At 48.0% G+C, this 26,012-nt stretch overlaps 1 pseudogene; it reads right to left on the bottom strand.

Annotated features, from left to right (window-relative positions):
* Positions 1 to 564: 564 nt before the first annotated feature.
* On the bottom strand, positions 565 to 25,474 carry LOC112207508 (spidroin-2-like; annotated as a pseudogene).
* Between the last annotated feature and the right edge of the window lie 538 nt (positions 25,475 to 26,012).

Here is a 26,012-nt window from a genome sequence, read left to right as displayed (position 1 = left end):
ATAGACATCCCACACTGTAGTTCTCTAAGCTACAGATTCTCAGATTTTTCTATTTTATAAACAAGTAAAAATATTTTTTTAATTTGAGAACCAACATAAGGTTGCTATCTTTTTTTTCTTTTGGGTAAGAAGGAACTTTTTTAAACTACCAGTTACACACACACACACACACACACACACACACACACACACACACACAGAGAGAAATTCCACCATGATTAGTCGGAATAGGTGAGGTTTTGCTGCAATAACAAACAACTCCAAAATCTTGGTAACTTCAAACATCAGAAGTTGTTTTTCTCACTCATGCTACATCTGCAGGGAGGTGTGGGGTGCTCTGTTTCCCATCAAACTTGCCCTAAGACAGAGGTTAATGGGGGTTGCAATACCTCGAGTATCACCAAGCAGGGAACAGAGGGAGAAGAATGTTAGGAGTCTTGTACTAAGAATTAAACGCTCCAGGCTAGAAGTCTAACATTGCACCTCTGCCCCCAGCCTCTTGGCCAGTACTAGCCACATCCCCTCCCCCACCACAGGGCAATACATGAAGACAGGAGAATTGGATACATTACAAATTTCTACCCCATTGCATTTCATAAAAGAGAAAAAAAATGCCAATACAAAAATGTTTTAATAGAATAGAATATATACATTTTTAGAATAAAGAACAATCCTCCAAAAAGGACAGCTGGTGGTCTTTCACTGGTGGGCACATTTCTGTGACATTGTCTCTGTTTTTCCATTTTATCCTTGACCTATGAACATTTTATACAGATGGCCAAAAGAACACCATTTGGGGACCACTGCTCTAATCAGGTGATGAAAACGGCCCCAAGAACAGAGCACAGTCTCTTTAGCAAAGACCCAGCAGGGCCAGGGTGACCATGTTCTCACCATCAATGTGCAGACATCCACCTGCAGCATCCTCACATCCCAACGTCAAACAGTGGCTCTTTATAGCTTGATTCTAATGCCCTTTGATCTTCATCATCATTGTAAAGCTCTCTGGCCCCAAGATCTAACATCGCCACTCTAGCTACATCCTGCAACTGTTCACCTCTCCTGCCTCCTCATCCCTCTAAACTTCTCTTCACAACCTCATGTTTACTTCTTGCTTTACCTTCCTGCTCAGCCTGGACCTTACAGTCACCTTCTTCTTGTAATGTGCTCCTAAACTCTTTCTTCCCTTCCTTCAACCACACCCACCTGGAAAATCTCCATACCCCATTGATGACTTGCCTCGCAACTGCCCAAGGGCTGCTGAATGATACTGGAAAGAATCACAACATGGATCTGGTAGTTCCACTAAATAATCTCACCATCCAACTCTAGGGTAGACTTCACTTCTGTTCAGCAATATTTTTAAGCATCACAGATAAATTCCAAACCATATTTGCTATAACAATTGACTTTAAACCTCTTCCATATCTCAAAGCCCCCCAAACCCAGCCCTAGGGGTTTCAGAGCCCAGAGTTGATTTCTCTCAACTCACTTCCATCTCATCCCTAGATCACTGTATCTTGATCCTCTTCCTCTGCCTTTCCCATGTTATAAGGAGAAGCATCCTTCTCCTTTCCCAAGCTACCTTCTTCACTTGTGCCTCATTTGAGACCTGCCTTTATCACCCGTTCCCTTGGAACTCCCATGACTCACCACCTTCCCTTGTCATTTCACTCATAAACATTTTGCACCGTGTATGTGCCAGGTGTTTAACATATAATCATGCTTAAGTCTCCACATGCTAACAAGAAAAACCTTGATTATCCCGGCTATGCCCTCAAGTCATTACCCTCCCCGCTCCTTTCCTGTGTTCCCAAATTTTGTTGATCTTCATCAATCCCTCTGATGCAGATGGCTCCGAAGTTTGCATCCTATTAGGTTGGTGCAAAAGTAATTGCGGATTTTGCCGTTAAAAGTAATGGCAAAAACAGCAATTCTTTTTGTAGCAGCCTAGTATCTTTTCTCCTTCTACCAAACTTTGTCCCTGAGACATCTCGTCACCTATAACTACCTCCTCCATACAGTTGATTCCCAGATCTGTATTATTCTACTGAAAGTCCATCCCCCAATTTTCTTGGCTAGAATAACAGAAGCCCAATTAGAATTCATGATAACAGTTTCCCACCACCACCACCACCACCACCATCGTCGCCCTGCCATTGTTAGCAAAACCATCTCTTGAGTGGAGCTCAAAGATTTGTAATTTCCCACTCCCCAGAAAGATAACTTCAGACTCAGACTAGAAGTAAAGATCCTCCAGATATGGCCTCAACTACCCTCCAACCCATGTCCCCAGTGCATCCCGTTGATGTCCCCTTCAGTGGAGTTAAAATGGAGTGAGTGTTTTTCTTTTCACATACTCCTGGTGTTCTTCCACAAATACAATTTTCACCTCTTGAATATTTTCAAGGATTCTCCATGCTACACAAAGAGAAATCCGAACTCCCCATCAGGACCCCAGTCTTCCCAAACCCTCTTTGCACTTTTCTGCCGCCATGCTTTTCCTTGGGTCATCCTCTTCTCTAATATAACCTTGTGTATTATTCTAGGTTCTCCAGAGAAAGAGCAGAGAGATAGAGGTAGAGCTATACACATAGAGAGAGACAGATTGATTTGTTGTAAGGGATGGCTCACATGGTTATGGAGGCTAAGGAGACCTGGAGTCTGCAGCCAGCAAGCTGGAGACCCAGGACAGCCAATGATATAGTTCCAACTCGAGTCCACATCTAAAGTCAGGACAAGATTGATGTCCCAGCTCAAATATAATCAGGTAAAAAGAGCAAATTCTCTGTGACTCTACCTTTTTGTTTTGTTCAGGCCTTCAATGGATTGGATGAGGCTCACCCACATTGGGGAGGACAATCTGCTTTATTCAGTCTACCAATTAAATGTTATCCTCATCCAGAATACCTCAGAGACACACCCAGAATAACGTGTAGCCAAATATCTGGGCACCCCACAACCCAGTCAAATTGATACATACCGCTAACCATCATGTCTTGCTTCTACTCTCTCGCCATTTCTGCATGGCCAAATCCTTCCCTTATTTCAAGGCTTAGTTCAAATGTTACCTCTTAACTAAGCCTTCCCTGCTAACCCCAAATATTAATAGAATTGGTTTCTCCCTTCTCTGATGTCTCAAAATATATTGTGTTTCTCTTTTATTGTATTTATTACAAACTCCCTTATAAATCAAGACAGTGATTCCCAGACAAATTATCAAAAGAGTATAAAAGAAGTCTTCTTTGAGTGTGAAATATCTCACGGAATATAGCACATGGCCTCTTCATGAAGAAACTACTGGGAGAGAAGAAGACAAGCTGGAAGAGGCCAGGGAAAGGGGGTTAGTATAAAGCACAATGAGGCTGGGCTCATACAGTGGCTCACACCTGTAATCCCAGCACTTTGGGAGCCCAAGGCCGGTGGATCATGAGATCAGGAGATTGAGATCATGCTGGCTAACACGGTGAAACCCCATCTCTACTAAAAATACAAAAAAGTTAGCCAGACATGGAGGTGAGCGCCTGTAGTCCCAGCTACTCGGGAGGCTGAGGAAGGAGAATGGTGTGAACCCGGGAGGCAGAGCTTGCAGTGAGTCGAGATTGCACCACTGCACTCAAGCCTGGGTGACAGAGCAAGACTCCATCTCAAAAATAAAATAAAATAAAATAAAGCACAATGAAATGTCAGTGGATGGGTGCTTATAATTTCTAAGGGAAATAGAGTATAATCCAAGAATTTTATAGCCAGCTAAATTATTGCCCAATCAAAATAGGCAAAAGACATGATCACATGTCGAAGAACTTAAAGAATACAGTATTTCTGAGCTCTTTAAAAAAAAAAGTCTTCATAATAAAATTTAGTCAGCCAAGGAATTAAAAAATAAGCAACTTGTGAATTGAATGACCATGACAAAAGGCTAGTGATAGGACTATGATTGCAGAACAGAAAGAGAAGGTGGTCAACCTTAACAACATAAAACAACCTAGAAATAACTAGTTTCCAGAAGTAAAGGGAGGGACTGTAGGAAGTAGAAGTGCTAATGCCCTTTATTAAGTCAATTAATCAGGTCTAAAATTGAAACGTGGTTTTAAATATATAACTTCTTGTTTATTTTCCTCCCTAACTACCTGAGGATCAACCACCATCATGAATGACACAGTGACTACCTGGACCAGGAAGTTCATGACCAATCGACCGTTCCAGAGGAAACAAATGGTCACCAATGTCCTTCACCCCGGAAAGGCAACAAAATGTACACGACCACAATGGATGTCATCTTCATGTTAATAGTTGGACTCAGAACCCATTTTAGTGGTGGTTAGACAATCGTCACCCACATTGGAGTACAGTGGTACGATCTCAGCTCACCAAATCTCTGCCTCCCAGGCTTAAGCAACTCTCCTGCCTCAGCCTCCCCCGTAGCTGGGATTACAGGCACGCACCACTACTGCCTGGCTAATTTTTATGTTTTTAATAGAGATGGGGTTTCACCTTGTTGGCAGGCTGGTGTTGAACTCCTGACCTCAAATGATCCACCCGCCTTCGCCTCCCAAAGTGCTAAGATTACAGGCATGGGTCACCGTGCTCAGCCTTTTCTGTATTAAATTTTTTTAAACACAACATTTAAAATAATCAAGTCATTCTTTTTGAATCTACTTTGTATTATAGGTATCCAAATACTCACCTATTCTCTCTCACATGATGACAAACTCGTTGAAATGTCATTTCATTTTGTGGATCCAGCCCCAGGGATTCTGACTCTGATTCTAAAGGGCCTGCATGCAGAGCGAGCAAGCCGCCTGGATGATTTTCTTACAGGTGTTTTAAGGGCAGCAGTTTGAGACACCCTGATGCAAAAGAACGAACCCTCAAGGAAGTTGGCTGTACATGTATTTTCCTTCCTAGCACAGGAAATGACAGAAAGATTATCCAATCAGTACCACTCATAGCACCTGATTATATGTGTATGAGGAATTCAGAAATGGTTTGATCAAGGTTCAAGACCTAAAAAGTAGCTTTTCTCTCGGACACCAAGTCCCCATCTCATGCGTTGTTGAGTTAGTAGAATCTGAGGATGATGCTTCTTCCTCCAGCATTGGTATCCTATGGTTTTGTTGTTCAGTAAATGAAGTACCTCCATCCCCCAACATCCCCAAGCTTAATTCCAGTTTCCTCACATACACTTTTTGTTTTGTTTTGTTTTTGAGACGGAGTCTCGCTCTGTCACCCAGGCTGGAATACTGTGCAGTGGTGCAACCTCAGCTCACTGCAACTTCCACCTCCCAGGTTCAAGTGATTCTCCTGCCTCGGCCTCCTGAGTAGCTGGCATTACAGGCATGCACCATCATGCCTGGCTAATTTTTGTATTTTTAGTAGAGATGAGGTTTCATCATGTCGTCCAGGCTTGTCTCAAACTCTCTGCCTCAAGTGATCCACCTACCTCAGCCTCCCAAGTGCTAAGATTACAGGTGTGAGCCACCGTGCCCAGCCCCCTCACTTACACTTTTACAGAAGATCTGATCATACCCACTCCGCAGAAGTCAGAATGGCCCCCACGTGGTGTTAAACCGGAGTGAAAACTTCAGTTCAATCAACTGAGGGTGACACAGAAACATTTCCCCCAAAATGCTTTCGGCAGCTCTGCTGATCCATAACCTGGCTCCATTTCAGGGCAAGATCTCCACTTAAGCTGCACTGGCTTCCACTAGAGTAAATCACATTAACTCATGGCAAACACAACTGAAGGGCAAAAAGATTCTTTTTAAAATGATTTTTGTCTCTCACTTACCAACACACGCTGGCCTCCCTACAGCCTGACTCCATTCAGCACCTGTTCCACTGAGCACCCACTGAAAGCTCAGCTCATGAGCTGAGATGACCCAGACATCAAGGAGTTTACAATCCAGGGGAAGAACAGACCTGAATACAAGTGATGACAATACAAGACAGAGTCAAAGAGCCCAACTTGAAGTATCAGCAGAATAGCACCAAAGACTAGTTCCCAACCCAGCTCCCAGCGCCAGAGACAGAGCCAGGCTGGCTGCATGAGATCAGCTGGCAGCTTTTGCAAACCTAGGTCCTAGCTAAGCCCCTAATCATCAGACTGGCAGTCACTGGGAGTGAGCTCCAGGAACTGGTTTATTTAATAAGCACCCACACACACGATTCTGATGTTCCTAAGGGTTGTAGAAACATGGAACTATAGAAAACACTAAAAAAAAGAAAGGCACTAAAAGAAACCTATAAATATTCACTACCATCACAGGCATCATGAGGACACTCCACGTGCACTATTTACAATACTTAGAATATCCTGCAAGGGAAACATTCATTCATGACGATGGACTTTATTGGGATCAGAGCCAGCCCTGGGAATGTTTGAACCTGCGCTGAAAGTCACCCCCACCTCCCCACAGGAGGGGGCTAACATTAAGGAGCATGGACCAGATGGGAATTGGAGTGTCCTTTTATTATGAGACCACAGTGAGAGACTTTTTTTTTTTTTTTCCAGAGTCTCGTTCTTGCCACCCAGGCTGGCGGCCAGTGGTGCAATCTCAGCTCACTGCAACTTCTGCCTCCCGGGTTCAAGTGATTCTCCTGCCTCAACCTCCCGAGTAGCTGGGACTATAGGCATCCGCCACCACACCTGGCTAATTTTTTGTATTTTTAATAGAGACAGGGTTTCACCATGTTGGTCAGGATGGTCTTGATCTCTTGACCTCATGATCCGCCTACCTTGGCCTCCCAAAGTGCTGGGATTACAGATATGAGCCACCACGCCTAGCCTCAGACTTTCAAGTAAAGCCACAATGGACCACCGAGCTTAGACATCAGGGCTAACATGGAATCTCTGTCATTACATCTCGAGATCTTATTATCTTTGCTCAAAGAAAAAAATAATCACAATTGACATTTTGAGGACAAGACATCTGAATGTAAACTTGATCTTAGAGGATATTAAGGAATTACTGGTAAATTGATTAGGTATGACAATGATCATATAAAAAATGCCCTCATGTTTTTAGAGGGAAAGTAAATTACGTAGGGGTGAATATCAGGATGCAATTACATAACTACTGTAAACTATTTTGTAAATACTTCAGAAAAACAAATGGAGTAAATATTGCAAATGTTAATAGTTTTTAAATCTATGTGATGGGTATATGATAGCGCATTAAACTGCTGTCTCTGCTTTTATGTTTATTGAAATTTTTGTAATAATAATAATAATAATAAAAACTTGGCCAGGCACAGCAGCTCATGCCTGTAATCTCAGCACTTTGGGAGGCCGAGGTGGATGGAGGACTGCTTGAGCCCAGCAGTTTGAGACCAGCCTAGGCAACATGGTGAAACCTCATCTCTAAAAAAATAGGCAAATTAGTCAGGCCTGGTGGTGTGCACCTGCAGTCCCAGCTACTCAGGAGGCTGAGGTGGGAGGATCAACTGATCCCAGAAGGTCAAGGCTGTAGTGAGCCAAGGTCACGCCACTGCACTTCAGCCTGGGCGACAGACCCTGTCTCAAACAAACAAGCAAACAAAAACCCTCTTGATCCCATTTCCCAAGAAAGTGATTTTTTTGAGATCTTACCATCTCCTGGCTTGGTGCAGAGTACAGGAAATCGAGACAAAGTACAGCACACAAGGAATAAGGAGGGAGGGAAGCGTGGGGGAGGCTGACACCATGGACTCTCCCAGCTCAGTCGACCCATGCGCCTTGCTTCATGGAAGAAAGGAATGGAAGATGAAGCATGCCTTTCACACACAGTGACCTTCCTCACTAGTAAATGTGCCTCCAGAAGTGTTCAAGAACTGAGTGCCAGAGCCAGGCTGGCTGCATGAGAATCACCTGTGAGCTTTTGCAAACATAGGCCCCTACTGGGTCCAAATGTATTCATCTCTTGGAGAGGAGGAGAGAGGCAGAACAAGGAAAAGGATGGGAAGAAACCAGCCTTGTGCACAGGAGGATGCTGGGATTCCTCCTGCAAGTTTAGCGCAATGCAGCCTATTTTACAAGGTCACAGAAGCTCAGAGATGTAAACCTGCCCAGGTTCTCATAGCTTGTAACTGGCAAAACAAAACCCACCCAAGTCTCTGTCTCTAGAGATATTTCCACATGCTTCAACTCTGGAGCTGTCTTAGTTGTAAAGACAGATTTCACTCCTCACTCACTTTTGTTTGCAGATATTGCCTAAAGTCCCTTGTGAATATTTAGGTCAGGGCTTTTTTTTTTCTTTTTTTTTTTTTTTGAGTTTTTTGTTTGTTTGTTTGTTTGTTTTTAAAAAAGCAATCTTGTAGAAAGAACCCAAAGTGGCTCCCCATTTTAAGACCCTGCAAACAGGGAGACCAGAGTCTGGAGTCCTGGTCTGATTTCCACACTTTCCTTAGATTTCCCTGTGTGTAAAATCCAACAACAATCATTGACAAATTGCCTCCCCCAGGGGAGAGACGGAGGAAGTGTTAACTTTGCTTTTTTCTTTCTTTTTTTCAGACAGAGCCTCACTCTGTTGCCCAGGCTGGAGTGCAGTGGTGCAATTTTGGCTCACTGCAACCTCTGCATCCTGAGCTCAAATGATTCTTGTGCCTCAGCCTCCCGAGTAGCTGGGACTACAGGCAGATGCCACCACACCTGGCTAATTTTTGTATTTTTAGTAGAGATGGGGTTTCACATATTGGCCAGGCTGGTATCGAACTCCTGGCCTCAAATGATCCACCCCCCTCAGCCTCTCAAAGTGCTAGAACTACTATAGGTATGAGCCACCATGCCCAGCCACTTTGCTATTTTTTTAATAGACAGCTTCGAGGTCCAGTATGATTTCACAGATTAGGAAACATCACAGGCAAAGAACACTTTGTATTCAAATACTAGAATGTTTTCATTTTCAAAGAGCTCTCACCTGCCATCTAATCTTGTCTTCCTAGCAGTCCTGGGAGAGAAGCAGATGTGGTTTCCAATCCCACTTTCCAAAGGAGGAGACTGAGGCAGAGGCTTTGCAGATACACAGAGGACATGTGAGGACAGGTGAAGGTCATGATCATTGTCAGCGCCCTCCCCCAACTTGACATTCCCAGACCTAGTGGACTTCCAAACAAAGGAGACAGAAGAACTCATCAATCAATTCTGCCATGGGTGCCAGGACCCAATTTTTCCCTGGCTAACTTGGTCACATCCTGTGTGGGATCTCCAACTACTACCCATCCCACAAGTCTCAGCTAAAACAGGAATTCAACGGGGAACATTTTTCTGAAGCTCCAGGATTGGGCTAGGCCCTCTCCATGGCTCTCTGACCTTCCCCTACTGCAGAACGTAGCACCTGTATGTCACTATTTGTTCAAACATGTGTCTTTCGTATGCTCTCCACGTTATCTGCAGCATCTGCCAAGAATAATAATGAATGGTAAAACCTAATCTCTATTGAGTGCCGATGATGCACTTTTAATGTGACATCTTATTTAATCCTCACTACATGTGCAAAAGTAGACGCTATTAATAGCCAATTTTCAGATAAGAAAGTCAAAGCACAGTTTCTATAACTTACCCAAGCAGCTAGCTAGGAGGCAGTTCAGTTTGAGCCCAGGGATTCATATTCCAGAGATCATGTTCTCAATTACTAGAGCAGGTACCTCCCCGGAATCTAGCAGGTGGTTAAGGAGTCTTTGTGGAATAAATGAACAGAAGGACAACAGATGGATGGATACATAGGTGGATGGGTGGATAATGGGTGGGCGGGCAGGTGGACGAATGAATGGATGGTTGAGTCAGTGAAGGGATGGCTGAGTGGGTGGAGAAATGGCTGAGTGGGTGAGGGGTTGGAGGGATAAATGTATGGATGGGTGGGTGGATAGATGGTTAGATGATTGAATGGGTGGATAGATGCATGGGTGAGTGCATGGACAGATGGGTTGGTGGGTGGGCAGGTGGATGATAGCTAGGTGCATAAGAGAGTGAGATGGATGGATAGATGGGTGGGTGGGTAGATAGATGGGTGGTTGGTTGGATATATCCATGTCTGGATGGATGGATGGATGGACGGATGGAAGGAAGGAAGGGTGGATGGATGGATGGACAGATGAACAGATGGACTTGGGCATTTATTCGGGGTCCTCCAAAGAATTGAGTGATTTCCCTAGGGTGTCTCATCACCCGCAGGTAGGTGGGCAAGGAGGCTTGCCTCTGTAATACTCATGATTATGGGTAGTGCTCAGCCTTAGTCACCACTCTCAGAACACTTTATTGACTAGGAAAGTCAAAACTGGCATTGATAACTAATGCAAATTGCAGCTATAACTAACAGAAAATGTTGAGCTGATGACAGCTGGGCAACCAAAAATCAATAACTTGGCTGTGTCATATTACTGCCATGCTGGGCAGGTAGAACCAGGGGTTCCTTAATCCCTCCATCACATTAAGGATGCTTATCAAGACTTCCTCAACCATGGGGACAGGGATATTATCAAATACTTGCAGTTCACCCCAAAAGGCTCACCTTCTTCATTCCACCTGCACATGACCTTCAGCGCAAAGACATTTCCAGTCCTCCAGGTCTGCCCTTCTTCCAGCCTTTGAATTAACCCTCATGACTGCCTGCCCATTAAGTGTCTTCACCTTTCATCACACAGCCTTTTCCAAGGCTTTCCTTCAATCCAGCCCTCACTAAACGCTGGAACTGTTGTTGACAAAATCCAGAACAAGCTGGCTGGGGGATACAGGTGGGAAGCAGGCTGTAGTAATGGGGAAAAATTCTAAGCAATCTCGAACACAGAAAAGAAACTGAACAAGTAAGAGAGAGGCAGTAAAGAGAAGAAGTGTGAATTTTGCATAACTGAAGCTGAAGAAGAGCGGGGAGCATGGCAGACCACAAGATAAATATGATATAGACTCCTTTTTAAAAAAGGATAAACATAGACCCTTTCCTACTGACAACTGTGCTTCAATATTGCTAAGGTCTTTACTAAAGGCAAGTCAGAAAAACTGAGTATTTTACGCAATACAGTAAGAAGGCCCGTAGCCAAGTAAGTTCCTGACACCACCTTCTAGGATAACCCCTGAGATTCTGGTTACACCTGTCCTAAAGTTGTCTCTCACTCCTGCTGTTGGAGAACTACCATGAGAGAAGAACAATAGTGAAGGGGTTAAGAGTGTGCACCCAGCGACCAGCCAGATGGCTTCAAACCATCACTATCTAATACCGAGCAAGTTACATAATGTTCCCGAGCCTCAACTTTCTCATCTGTAAAATGGGTATGCTGTCATTCATTAATCAAATTCTAGGTGAGGATATACTAAACACCAGAGACACAAATGAGAATCAGAACAGGCATGTCCCTGGCCCTTACGGTGACCACAGTCTTGAAGGGGAAGGATGACACACACAGAAATAGGAAGCCGTAGCTGAGATAGTGGCTACCACAGAGAGGCACCTGGTGTCATGAAAGCAGATAACAGGGGGTTGCTGTGACTGAGTCAGTGTGGCCAGGCGTCACTGAGGATGTAGTGACTCCACTGTCAGATGAGACGGTGACCAGGTGAAGAGGCAGGGAGAGGGAAAATTTTTCCAGGCAGAAAGAGCAGGATGTGCAAACACCCTGTGGCAGGAAAAGAACAAAGGAAGTGCAAGAGCCTGAAAGAGGCCAGAGAGAGCAAGTGAACATGTGGATAATCATAGCACCCACCTCATACAGGACTTGCAAGAAATCGAGACCCTGTCTGTAACAGATTCAGCAATGACTAAATAGAAATTGTCTCCTAAAAGCACACGATGAGGCTCCTTGGTGGTATTTCCCACATGAGGCTGCCACGCACTCAGAGGCCAGGTTCAACCTGACTGTAGACAACCTCCGAGCCAGCTGGACACACATACACCCTCAGTCTCAGGATACCCAGGACAGAGTCCTGGATGCTTGAAGTCATGATAAGTATCCAGAATGACACGGAATTACACCCAGGCGTGGTGGCTCACGCCTGTAATCCCAGCACTTTGGGAGGCTGAGGTGGATCACCTGAGGTCAGGAGTTCAAGACCAACCTGGCCAACATGGTGAAACTCCCTCTCTAGTAAAAACAGAAAAATATTAGCCGGGTGTGGTTGTGGGTGCCTGTAGTCCCAGCTACTCAGGAGGCTGAGGCAGGAGAAACGCTTGAACCCAGGAGGCAGAGACTGCAGTGAACCGAGATTGCACCATTGCACTCCAGCCTGGGCAACAAAAGTGAAACTCCATCTCAAAAAAGGAAGAAAAAAAAAAGAATGACACAGAATTTGCTAATAGGGGAGAAAGGGCTTTCTTCAAAGCTGGGCCTGGTTTCTACAGAGAGTCTTTCAGATGAAAATTAAGCAACTATTTGCAAGCAGCTCTTTGCAAGCACCTCAGAGGAGAACCCCTCACCCTGATGAATCAGGCACACAGGCGGATCCAAGACAACTGGCTGCATGCATGTGAACAAGCCTATGGTGGAAATGCAGTGCTTTATTTGTTTGGGGTGGTTTAATCACGAGGAGGGAGAAGCTTCTAAAGCAGCATTCAGAGGTGGCTGTGGCCTGGGTTTTCTGGAAGGGGGAGGCGGTGAGGATGAGGGCTTCCATTTAATCTGCAGGCCCCTTGCAGAAGGAGCTGGGGAAAGCTTTGCAGCCATCTGTACACTGTTTGCCATCTTGTCTGGCTGGGCAGCCGAGCTCCAGATGGGGGCAGATGGGATAGCTCTTTTCACCGTATTTGGAGAGAGATGGCAGGGAAGTCAGCCCCCATGGAGAAGACAGGAGCACACAGGTGCTGGACAGTGCTGCCTAGGCCCCTGCGCTGAAGTGTCCAACCCCACAGCCTCTAGGTGCCACTAAAGCGGCCCAAGAGGATCTTCTATGTCCATCTCCATCCTGACACCTACAGACACTTAGAGAGAGTCCTTCAAATGGGAACTCACAAATGCACACTGATAACCCCCACACGGAACTCTCATACGTCGCAACTGAAAAGACAGGATGCCAGTTAAACTTGAATTTCAGATAAACAACAAATCATTTTTTAGGGTAAGAAGGTGCCAAATATTGCATGGTATATATTTGCACCAAAAAAAAAAAAAAAAAAAAAAAAAAAGGTTAATGAGAAATTCAGGTTTAATTGGACCTCCTGTATTTTACCTGGCAAGCCTAACCCTGCATAAACACAACCTCGAGCTTGAAACTCACAGAGAAGCCACAGCCGTGCTCACACACGTGCACAAACCCATATGCCTTTCAGAGTCAAGGTCTGTGATGAGGGTCCCCACACTTGCACACTTCCCTGTCCTCTGTCTGGGCTCAGAGTAAACAGAGGGTCACCTGGCATCCAGGTCTAAGCTGGGTTTGGAGGTGTCCTAATGAAGCAGGATGCTGACCTGCACTTCCCCAGCTCAGCCGGGGCTGCAGCCAGGCCTAGCTTCCAGTCTCGGGCCTAGAACACACAGGACAGCTCCAGACCTTGGCAAGAAGGCTTCATCTCAAGGGCCACTGGTTCAGAATCTATTAGAAGCCCCACTTCTTTCCTCTGTTTCTGCTGCCATTGCCCCAGTCTCTGACCCTGACACTCAATCACTCTATAAACACAGCAGGTACTAGGGGTGGCTCTGGGCTCGGCACTAAAGACAATGCCCATGGTAAAGCCACAGTCTAGCAATGGCAGTCAACCACGTATCAGCAACAGCCCTGCCCCACACGTGCTGACTGCGCACAGGGCCGGCGCTGTGAACGTGCTCTCAACAGTGATCTCACTGAACCCTCATGGCAGCTCTAGGATGTAGACAGTAGCATCACATTATCCCCATTTTACTTTTGAGGAAACTGAAGCCTGAAGGCGGCAAATGCAGGCCTCGAGATTTGCAGTAACATTGCCAGGAATGTTTGAGAAAGCAAAATTCTCCAGAGTGAGGCAGTCTGCCAGAGCTCAGAAGCCAGAGTCCCTGTTAGCAGGGGCTGGGGGGACTGTGGGGTGGGGACAGACAAGCAGGTAGGGGCTGGACACCCCAGGACACCAGGGTGCAGACTGGTGTGAGTAAAAGAAAGAGAGGCGGTCGTGCCATCATCTGCAGAAGATGATGTCTACAGAGGACAGTACCATGTGAGCACTTGGGGAGCCGGATGACTGGATGGAATTTTGCACAGGATGCAAATTAAGCACAGATCCCCCTCTGACCTAGACAGCCCACCTCCAGGAACATCTCACAGAAATGCAGGCACAGAGCACCAAGTGATGTGTGTGAGGAAATTCATCAGAACACCGTCTGTGATTGGGAAAAGGCGGAAACCATCCAAAGACGTATCGGTGCAGGGCTGGTTAAACGAAGCATGGTGCATCCACACGTCAGAATAACTGCTGGGAGAAGAAGGTGGTACCCAGGTTCCAACGTGAGACAATGTCAAAGACATGCTGCCTGAAAAGCAGGCTTTCCAAAGAATAAATACGGCATTATTCCATTTTTACTTTTTAAAAAAATTACAATAAACACTTATATGCAAATACATGTGCTTGCGTGTACAGAGGAAAAAGATGTGGACAGGAACAGAAAACCAAACTCTGCGGGTTGTCACTCATAAGTGGGAGTTGAACAATGAGAACACATGGACACAGGGAGGGGAACATCACACACCGGGGCCCGTCGGGGGTGGGGGACAAGGGGTGGGAGAGCGTTAGGACAAATACCTAATGCATGCGGGGCTTAAAACCTAGATGACGGGTTGATAGGTGCAGCAAACCACCATGACACATGTATATCTATGTAACAAACCTGCACATTCTGCACATGTATCTCAGAACGTAGAATAGAAAATAAAAAGAAATCAAAGAAAAAGGTGTGGAGAGGTATACCCCAACCCTTCCCAGTGTTACCTCTGAGACGCAAGATCAAAAAAAGCGAATCAAGAGGATGTTTAGTTTTTGTTTTCTATATAACTTTTTTTTTTTTTGGAAACATAGTCTCGCTCTATTGCCCAATCTGGAGTCCAGGGACACAATCTCGGCTCACCGCAACCTCCTCCTCACTGCAACCTCCTCCTCACTGCGACCTCCTCCTCACCACAACCTCCTCCTCACTGCAACTTGCTCCTTCTGGGTTCCAGTGTTTCTCTTGCCTCAGCTTCCCAAATAACTAGCATTACAGGTGCTCACCACCAAGCCCGGCTAACTTTTCTATTTTTTGTAGAGACAGGGTTTCACTATTTTGACCAAGCTGGTCTCAAACTCCTGGCCCACCCGCCTTGGCCTCCAAAAGTGCTGAGATAACAGGTGTGAGCCACCATGCCTGGCCTGCATTGCTTGAATTCTCAGACCACATGGACCCTCTCATCTGGCCCAATTGCAAGAGTCCAAGGCAGGAAAGGCAGAAGGCAGGGGCTTACCCCTCCATCAGGACAACATAGAACAGAGTCAAAAAAGAAAAACATGAATGGATCAGTCAAAGGGCCATGCACATGCCCTCCCAGGCACCTACACCTTGCAACTTAAGCCAACAAGCTTTCAAGCCACAGCGTCTTCCTTCCTAGAGACTAGCAAGGACACAAGCCCTGGCCAGGCCCATTCAGGAGGATGGTCTGAGGGATAAGGTGGGGTGCACAGTCAGGGGTAGCAGGAGGAAAGGGGGACACGAAGCCAAGGAAACCAGGGCACCCCATGCTTCCTGAAGGCCACCAGAACAGGGCACCACACAGAGACCCTGTGTACCTCTTTCTACAACAGCCTGAACACAAGGAAAAGGAAAACAAGGAAAATACACAAAGCTCAGCCTCACCTGGAACAGGTTAAATAAAGGTGTGTGACTTTGTCTTCATGTCCTTTGGAATTGGAAATCCAAACTTCCTCTTCTGTGCCTTTAAGGTCCTGGCTGCTGCCCCACAGCTCCCTTCTCTTCCCTCCTTCTTTTGTCCTGACTTTTTTTTTTTTTTTTTTTTTGAGGTGGAATCTTGCTCTGTTGCCCAGGCTGGAGTACAGTGGCACAATCTCAGCTCACTGCAACCTCCATCTTCCGGGTTCAAGCAATTCTCGTGGCTCAGCTTCCCAAGTAGCTGGTATTATAGGTGTCACCATGTCTGGCTAATTATTGTATTTTTAGGAGAGACAGGCTTTCACCATGTAGGCCAGGCTAGTCTCAAACTCCTGGCCTCAGGTGATCCACCCACCTCGGCCTCCCAAAGTGCTGGGATTACAGGTGTGAGCCACCATGCCTGGCCCTCTTGTCCTAACTCTGCCATCTCTTTGCAGTCTCCCCTGAGCAGCTTTCCCTTGGCCCGCCCTGCCCCCCTCCAGAACTGTACTCTCAAACCACCCCCAATGCCCCCTGGCCCTGGCTCCTGCCCCGGGGCTCTGATCCTCAGCTGGTGAGTTCTAGAGGGTCAGAGGAAGCCAGACTCCCTAGAGAAGCTAAGGCAGGAGCCCTGTACTGGGATGTGGGTAATCTGACCCCTTCCAGCTGGGGCCAAATAGAAGGGGGAAAGGCTGCCCCCAGAATACGGGGCCCTCAGAGGCCCTGGGGATCTGTGCTGGCAGTCAGGAGGACTGTCACCTCTGTGCAGTTGCCTGCAAGGAGGGCTGTGCAGGAAGCTGCATGTTGCTCAGAGAACAAAAAAAGGAAATGAAATGCACCATCTTGTTATTAGCAAGAGCTTTTGAGGCAGACACTTAAATATGCATGCCTAGACATTGTAAAACTTGGGGGAAATGTTAATTTCAATAACGCCAGTTCTTGAGCTTGCAGAAACCATTCTTTTATCTCCCTTCCTAGTCATTTGGGGGCTCCATCCCTCAGAGTGGCAGCGCCAAGACAGCCGGCCTCACTGGGTTTTGTAAGCTGTGCAAGGTGAGATCCCAAGCCCTTATCTGGAGACCCATCTTAGGAAAACGTTAGAACAGGGCAACAAGTTGCCATTTCCTCCCTCCTTTCTCTTCCCCATACAAAAATCAGAAAGCACACTAGCCCAGTGCCCAGCCACAGTGATGAGGAAACCCCACTCAAAATCCTGGGTTGTGCCCCTGATACCAAAGATCTGCAAAATTGGGACTCACCTGCTGGAACCCTAGCCCAGACTTGTGTACATTTCAGGGGTCGCTGGACTCATGGCCGCCTGTGACGTCAGGGTGGTACAAGTCCTCTTAATCTAAGACTGTCGGGGTACAAAGATAAGCATTTTTTTCCCTTTTTCTTGAGAGCCAGATGGTAAATAGTTCAGCTTTGCAGGCCATAGGTCTCTGTCCCAACTATTCAACTCTCCATTGTAGCAGGAAAGCAGCCACAGACAATATGCACTGAAATGGGTGTGGCTGTGTTCCAATAAAACTTTATTTGTATGAACAGGCAGGGAGCTGGTTCTGGCCTGTGGGCTACAGCCTGCCTCCTCTGCTACAGCGTGATCTCCAAGGACCGATCCGTCTTGTAGATCAGCAGCTGGCACACAGGAGCTGCTCAGATACTTGAAGGAGGAACGGAGAAGGCAAACAGCCCCCAGTATGCAGACGTGAGGGTCTCCCAGCAGCACCATCCTTTGCCATCTCATGCCGAGGGACAAAGCCAGAGCAGGGCTCTCCACCAAGGCTGGGTTCTCCTCCAAGGAAATGTGATAACAAGACAGAAAGCACTGTGGAAGGATAGGGGCTTTGCAGTCCCACAAACCACAGTTTGCAAGACCAGGAGCATCCTGCACTTCCTTGCACACATCCTGGGTGGGTGCTGGAGCATCTAGACTTAGAATGAATCTTCTCCCCCTCCTTCCCCAACTGGCCTCCATTAAACTTCCAGCAACAATGTAGTGTATGTACACAATGGAATACTATTCAGCCTTCGAAAAGAAGGAAATCCTGCCATTTGAGACAACATGGATGAGCCTGGAGGATACTATGTTAAGTGAAATAAGCCAGGCACAAAACGACAAATACCACATTATCTCACTTACATGTGGAATCTAAAAAAGTTGAACTCAGCCAAGCATGGTGGCTCATGCCTGTAATCCCAGCACTTTGGGAGGTTGAGGCTGGCAGATTGCTTGAGCACAGGAGTTCGAGACCAGCCTGCATAACATAGCAATAGCCCATCTCTACAAAAAATACAAAAATCATTGGAGCATGGTAGTGCATGCCTGTACTCCCAGATACTCAGGAGGCTAAGGTGGGAGGATTGATTGAACTTGGGACGTCAAGGCTGCAGTGAGCCAAGATCACACCCCTGCACTACAGCCTGGGCAATAGAAGGAGACTGTCTCAAAAAAAAGAAAGAAAAATAAAAGAAAAAAGTTGAATTCATAGAAGCGGAGTAGAATGATGGTTGCCAGAGTGGGGAAGTGGGCAGATGCCAAAGGACACAGAATGTCATTTTTAGAGAAGAATAAGTTCAGGAGATCCGTGGGACAACATGGTACCTATAGTTAATAACAACATATCATACGCTTGGAAATCACTAAGAGAGTAGATTTTTTAAGTGTTCTCACCACAAAAAAATAAGTCTGGGAGGTGATATGTTATTTACCTTGATTTAGCCATTTCATAATGTATACATACTTCAATCACATCATGTTGTATACCCTTTTGTACATAATTTTTGCCAATTCAATAAATTCAACAACTCCAATAAACAAGACATTCTCTTTACAAAAATAATTATTAAATATAAAATTCAGAATTCTATTGTATTTATTTATTTTTGAAACAGAGTCTCGCTCTGTCACCCAGGCTGGCTGAAGTACAGTGGGGTGATCTCGGCTGACTGCAACCTCTGTCTCCCAGATTCAAATGATTCTCCTGCCTCAGCTTCCCAAGTAGCTGGGATTACAGGTGTGTGCCATCACACCTGGCTAATTTCTGTATCTTAAGTAGAGACAGTTTCGGCATGTTGACCAGGCTGCTCTCGAACTACTGACCTTGGGTGATCCGCCAGCCTCGGCCTCCCAAAGTGCTGGGATTACAAATGTAAGCCACTGTGCCCGGCCAGAATATAAAAGATGGTTTAATTCAACTAAAACATTAAAACATTGATTATTTCTATAAGTGTTAATTGTTCTAATATGTTTTGGTCAAAATAGTCTCCTTACCTATCCACAATTAAGTGGTTAATTGACATTTGATTGGATTCTGATGAAGTTTTCAAATCATGATTGACTTTTCCAATGTATAGTAAAATGTGCTTGAAAATATTTCATAAAAATTAATATTTAAAAATGGTCAGGCATGGTGGCTCATGCCTGTAATCCCAGCACTTTGGGAAGCCAAGGTGGGCCGATCACTTGAGGTCAGGAGTTTGAGACCAGCCTGGCCAAACCTCATCTCTACTAAAAATGCAAAAGTTACTCGGGCATGGTGGCGTGCACCTGCATTCCCAGCTACTTGGGAGGCTGAGGCAGGAGAATCGCTTGAACCTGGGAGGTGGGCTCCCCAGGCTTAGAGCAAAACCCCCATCTTGTCTGTCTCCACTCTCATCCCAGGCAATCGCGGTCATTTCCATAGCCTCAACCACTATCAACCTGGGATGCCTCCCAAACCCGAGTCTCCAGCCCAAATCTGCCTTCCTAGCCCCAGACCCATCTGTCCTGGCACACATTGCCCCCTGGGTCCCAAGCAACCTCAGCCAATGAGTCCAACGTCAACTTCCTGTCCTTGCCTGACACTGCCAGCCCTGAGATCAGACCTGACCATTCACCTCCAGTACCTGATAGGTCCGACAGTCCTTTGGAACATATCCCACGAACATTCCCCAAACCAGGCACCGGACTCCACACATCAACATCGTCACGTGAGTCACCAGCATCCCTGGCAGGGACCCCTGTCCCAGCCTCCAACTCATCTCATTCCTGTCCCTTGAGTTCTGTGTCACAATCCAGAGGCCACGAGAAGAAAAATGACAACCTTAATGAAATTAAAAGAATTGAGAAGACATCTCCGTATGGTCCAAAGTCTTTCCAACTGAGAAACACATATCAAGATCCAGCCTGCCAGCCCTGGGGTTAAATGTTCCTGAAATAATTAAAGCCCAGGGCAACACAGTCCCCATTCCAAAGTACTCCCAGCATAGTAAGACTTGCTTCCCTGGATGGGCTCGAAATATCCAGTGTGTACCCTGCCCCTCTCTGTTGTAGCTAACAGGAATGTGCTTCATGTCTTCTTCCTGCACGAAGGACCATCCACCAACCTGTGCAGGCAGCACTTTTGGCCAGGGGAGGATGCAAGAACTTCCCACCATTTCCCACTTACACACTGCATTCCTCAGGAGCCTGCCTCACAAATTACAAGAGCGCCACAGCAGACACAACATGTTCCGGCAGGTGGCCATGTCTTCATGTCAGCTTGAAAGATCGTCACCAGGGAAATATCTATATCTCGGCAGACAGAGCTTCAGCCTGTGTAGTCCAGCTGTGCTCAAATGGAAATCCAGAAACCCAGATGTTGGTCCAAACAACCTGTCTCAGGGAGCTGGCTCTGCAGGTCCCCAGCGTGGGAGTGAACCGGGTGGGCCACCTGCCCTGCCTGCCCACATCCCTGCTTCCTGGAATCCTGGACCCTGAGAACCAGGGGGACATGGTGGGGAACAGGCAAGTCTTGTGCAGAAAGCCAAGATGCCACCCAAATCCACTCTGCAGTCTAGGTGGGTGATATTCTGCTCCGCACCACACCAGTACATAAGGGGATGGAAGATGGACTCTAGACAACCCAAATGTAGAAAGATATTGCCCAAGTATTTTGTGCTTTGTCTGTGTTACAATGCTTTGCCCAGCCCAGGGTGGTGGCTCACACATGTGATCTCAGCACCTTGGGAGGCCGAGCTGGGCGGATCATCTTAGGTCAGGAGATTGAGACCAGCCTGGCCAACATGGTGAAACCCCATCTCTACTAAAAATACAAAAATTAGCCAGGTGTGGTCGTGGGCAACTGTACTCCCAGCTACTTGGGAGGCTGAGGCACGAGGATCACTTGAGCCCAGGAGGTGGAGGTTGCAGTGAGCGGAGATCATGCCACTGCACTCCAGCCTGGGCAACAGAGTAAGACTCCATCTCAAAAAAAAAATAAATAAAAATAAATAAAAGCTATGCCCAGCATTTTCAATGTACTGTCTTATTATCTCAGTAAATCCCATGTAACCTTCCTATGAAAGTGTATCTCATTTATCTCCATTTCATAAATGAGAAACCTGAGGCCCCTGGAGTCGTATTAATTTTCCAAGACTGCATTGCTGATAAAGAGTACAGCAGGGACCCAAGCTTGACACTCTCACCCTCAAACATTTCCACAAGTGTAGACCAATGGCTCTCAGCTGGAGTGGTTTGGCTCACGTACAACTCCCTTGCTCCATGGCATTTGAAACTGTCTGGAGACATCTGGGGTAGCCATAACTGGGAGGGTAGAATGGTACCTAGAGGATGGAGACCACAGATGCTGCTAACCATCCTACAATACACAGGATGGCCTCCCCAACACCACCACCACCATGAATGGTCTGATCCCGAATTCATGTGACTGTGCCAAAGCTGAGAAACCCAGGTTTCTCCTCAGCAAGAAGGGAAAATACCTGCAACGTGGATGCACCTCTGAAGGAATCCCTCTGCAGGAGCCCCAAGCTGAGAATAACCTTCCTGATCTGGTTTCAACCCTGGATGCTTTCAACTTGTGTGTACATCAGGGATTTCAGGGACTCCAGTGAGTTATTACCCTCGAATGCTCGGTTCTGCCTGACAACCCAGAAATCTCTGACAAGATGCCTGGTCTTGGGGAAGGCTCAGCAAGTGGTTGAGGTTGATAACCAAATACCTAGGAGAGAATTTTCTCTCCCTCCAGGAGGAGCTGTAGGTCAGACACACCCTGGGATCATTCACAAGTTGTCAATAAAGGCTTGGGGAGGGCCAGGTTTTCTAGGCCTTCTCAATGGGGTCGGTGATTGTGGATACAAAGGAAGCCTGTGAAACTTCTGATATTGGCAGGAAATCAATGCCCCCCACCCTCCACCCCCCCAGGTCCCCACCATAAACACATGCCCTGCAGCAGGACTTGGCACTCTGGGGATCCTGGGGTCCCGATTTATCTGCTAAAACATCCTATAGCCACCACCGAATAAAGCAACCTCTTGCCACCCAACCACAAGAGCACAGTATGGGAGCCACCCCAAGGAACACCAAGTCACATTAAAACCTCAGCCATCCAGAGCACCAGGCCTGGTGATGAGAAAGAACATTTTATCCTTAAAGGCATCTGAATGCTCATGCTGCTTCTTGCAGAGAAAAGTCCAAAATAATCTGCTATTAAAGAACAAGGATGGTTTTGACATTTTAACCAAGCTAATGGTCTACGCAGACAAAATCTCATAAAAGGGCACTCTGTTCTTCTTGATCCACTCAGACATGGCCTGTGAGTGAGGAAACGGGCTCTCCTCCTCAAAGAAATCACTGCTGATCCTCGTACCAGCCTGACACTGCTTCATGGGTTCTTTAGAAAGTGTATTCCCATAGAAACTAAAAAGGAAGAGGAATGTGTCTGGTTTGCATTGTGGACAGCAGTGGGCTTTGGGTCAAATTTTAAGTTTGAAAATCAAGATTCCCTCTTTTTGAAGGGCCGCTGGACTGAGAAAATACAGACACCGTGAAAAGAGGGTGCCACGTTCAGATTCAGGAAACAAGGATGGTTTCTGTTCAGTTCCTCCATCATCCTTCAGGTCATGCGATTCCCATTTCCCTCTGTGGACCAAACAGTTCAGTGGGGTTTCTGCCTTTTAAATATTTCATTATCAACATATCATCCTTTTAGCCTCCAGAAAGCATTTTAACATGGAGATTCTGGCTTAAGACTCTTGTGGGTCTCTCTGTCTCTCTCTCTCTCTCTTTTCCTTGAAACAGGGTCTCACATTGTCACCCAGGCTGGAGTGCAGTGGCATGATCACAGCTCACTGCAGACCGACCTTCCAGGCTCTAGCAATCCTCCCACCTCAGCCTCCAAAGTACTTGGGACTACAGGCACACACCACTATACTTGGCTTTTGTTTTGTTTTGTTTTGTTTTTGTTTTTGTTTTTGTTTTGGTAGATATGAGGCTTCACCACGTTGCCCAGGCTGGTCTTAAACTGCTGGGCTCAAGTGATCCCCCCTTCGCCCTCGAAAAGTGCTGGGATTATTGGCTTGAGCCACCACGCCTGGCCAAGGACCTTGTCTCTTGTGATGCACCCCAGAACAAAACATCGCTGCAAAAACACACTAAGGCATGAGTTTCAGTCCTAAGTCCCATTTATCCACCATACACTATGTGCCAGGCACAATGCTAAGTGCTTCTATGGACGAGTTTCCCTTAATCTCAGCAGTAACAACCGCAGGCACTGGGGTCTCTAGACCGATCCATTTGCCAGTGAAGACAGTAAGGCTCAGAGAGGGTAAGTGGCTTGTGCCATGTCAGCCAGCGAAGGAGGGGCAGAACCAGGATCCAAACCCCAGCCGCCTGGCTCCAGACTCGCGTTCCCAAGGTCCCAATACGCTTGGTCACCCCACTGCATTCTAGTATCCTGGTCTTTGGCAGAGTCCACGTAAAAGAAGGAGGTAGAGGGAGTGAGAGGGACTTTACGCAATAAAGTTTCCTGGTGTCACACTGCCACCGTAATTGTGTCCCTGATCAGGACCTCTCCCTTCTCATCCTTTCCGTGATCGGCCCTGGAAAACCTTCCAGAGAACTGTCCTCCTTCTCCCGGGATCTCAGAGAAAATTCGCCTGAGCTCAGTGTCCAGGTGACCCAAGCTCTGAATGCGGTAACGTGCACAGGGAGATGAGGATGTCACCATGAGCAAGCCTCCCAGACAGCATCCAGGAGCAACCCCAAGACTGGGCAGGGTGGGGCTCTGATGCAGCCCACGGCGAGGAGGGCTGCCCGTGCTGCCTAAATGGGTTCAGAATGAAGGCCGCCCTCTCTCCCATGTGGGACTCATTAACCACGAATCCAATTATTAAGACAAGCTCAGCTGAGCAAATGGTCAAACATAAAAACATGTGGAAGGAACAAAGAGGTCAACCCCATTATCCATCAAAAACCATCAAGGTGGCGGCCCTCACTGAGGGGTACAGCTCTCCAGCGGGCCCTCATCTGCCCTCCAAACTCACGTTCCTCCCCAGTGGAAGGCCAGCAAAGCCACACAGGAAGAGTTGGGGTAGGAAAGCAGAAAGTGAACCCCAGGAGGCCAGGCTGGCCACGCAGCCCCATCCCACACACACAGGCCCGGTGACTCAGGGGCCCACGTGTGCAGGAAACCGGGAGCTCATAGGGACAGCGCCCCGGGGGATGCAAGGAACTTTGCCTCTCTGTCCCTCTCTGTAGGGATGGAAAGAGAACGATTTCTGGGATGGAAGCCATCTGCCTCCTCTCAATTCTCGCTGCCCAAATAGAAAGGGAAAAAAAAACCAGGAAGATGCGGGACAGGTGAGGAGCTGCGTGAGCGCCGCCAGCCCGCAGCCCAGCAGAGCAGGGCTTGGCCAAGCCTGGCGCCAGGGACTTCCCCCTGCCCCCACCACAGGCCCCTCGCCAGGTGAGAGGCACCGACAGAGTCCCAGATAGATGCCCCAGACAGGATGCCCAGGGCAACCCCCGCCCCTTCCCCTGCTGGGAGCCCCCAGGACGCGGGGCTCCCCCTCCCCTTTGGCTAGCCGCAGAGTCCAGCGGGTCTCCCAGCGAGGGACGTCGTGGGAGAATCAGGAAGTCGAAGCCACACAGCCGAGAAGGGGCAGCTGGCGTCTCGGAGGCCGTCACGAGCTGTCACTCCGCGCCCGCAGGAGTTGCCGCTCAGTAACCAACTTCAACCCGGGGCCAGCCACGGAGAATCCCGCCGCCTCTACCCCACGTCCCCGGCACCTCCGCGCCCCCGGCACCCCCGGACCCCCGCGCCCGCGTCACTTACTCCTCTGCCGTCGCCACCTGTCTGGGTGCCGGTCTCCTCCCTGCCCGGCCGCGGCGCGTCCTCCCCGTCCTCGCAGTCCTGGGGCTGTGCGCTTCCCCCCTCCAGCAACAGCCGCAGCCTCTTCTCCTAGGGAGGAACGTCGTCCTCCTCCCTCCTGGGCCGGCCATCCCTGCCTCGGGGCTTGCCAGTGGCTTCGGACCTGCCGGAAGGGCTGCCATGGCTCCAGGGGCTCTGCCTGCACTTGGGGAAGAAGAAGCACCTGGCGCGAGCGGCCTCTCGGCGGAGCTGGGGCGTCTGAGCGCGGGCTTGCTGGGTCCGCGCGGCGCGGAGCTGGGCATCCGGGCCGGCGCGGGCTCCTCCTCGGGCCGCTTCTGGCTCCCTGGCGCCCACTGCTGGCCGCTCCCGTGCACCGCGGACACGCCGGACCCGGGCCTGGGCCGCTGTCACCTGTTCAGGCCCAGGCGGTCCCTGTCCCTTGCCCTTGCCCTTGGCCAGGCCCGCTCTGGCCAGGCCCTGCATCTCCTCCCCGCGCCAGCCAGGTTGCAACCCGGTGGTCTCCCTGACCAAGGAGGAGAGAAGACAAGGGACACCCCGAGAGGGTGGACATCGGCCACAGCCACCTTGTCTTTGCTCTTACCCTGTGTCTTCCATGATTTGGAGGTGGTGGGAAACCCGAGGCTGCTCAAAACTCGTGGAGAATTCCTCCTGCAGGATGACATGAATGCACCTTCCCATTGCCTACCAACAGATCATTTTTGAGCATCACTGTGGACAAGACGTAGTGATGGGGGAGGGGATATTGTGGTGAACATGACAGGCATTGCCTTCATCCAGTGGGGCTCAGCGCTGGGTGAGAAGTCACTGAGAATGAACATTTTCAATTCGGCCAAAGGAGGCCAAGGAGAAGTGCTGGGGCCATGGGAACTGAAAAAGACAGGAGGCTAGCCGGTCTTCCAACTGGGAGAGGGCCAGCAGCAGCGGCTGTTCCAAACGAAGCAACAGCTGAGAGAGGTCTCAGAGAGTTGTTCTCAGCCCAGTGGAGGGTGTTCAGGCAGAGGGAACAGCGTGTGCAAAAGCCCAGAGGCTGGGAAAGAAGCAAAAAGAGGACTGTGGGGCTGGAGCGTGCTGGGCAAGGTGCGAGAGGCGTGGTGG

The sequence above is a fragment of the Pan troglodytes genome, chromosome 7 (assembly GCF_028858775.2).
Source record: "Pan troglodytes isolate AG18354 chromosome 7, NHGRI_mPanTro3-v2.0_pri, whole genome shotgun sequence".
NCBI lineage: Eukaryota > Metazoa > Chordata > Mammalia > Primates > Hominidae > Pan > Pan troglodytes.
This window is presented reverse-complemented; position numbering and strand designations above follow the sequence as displayed.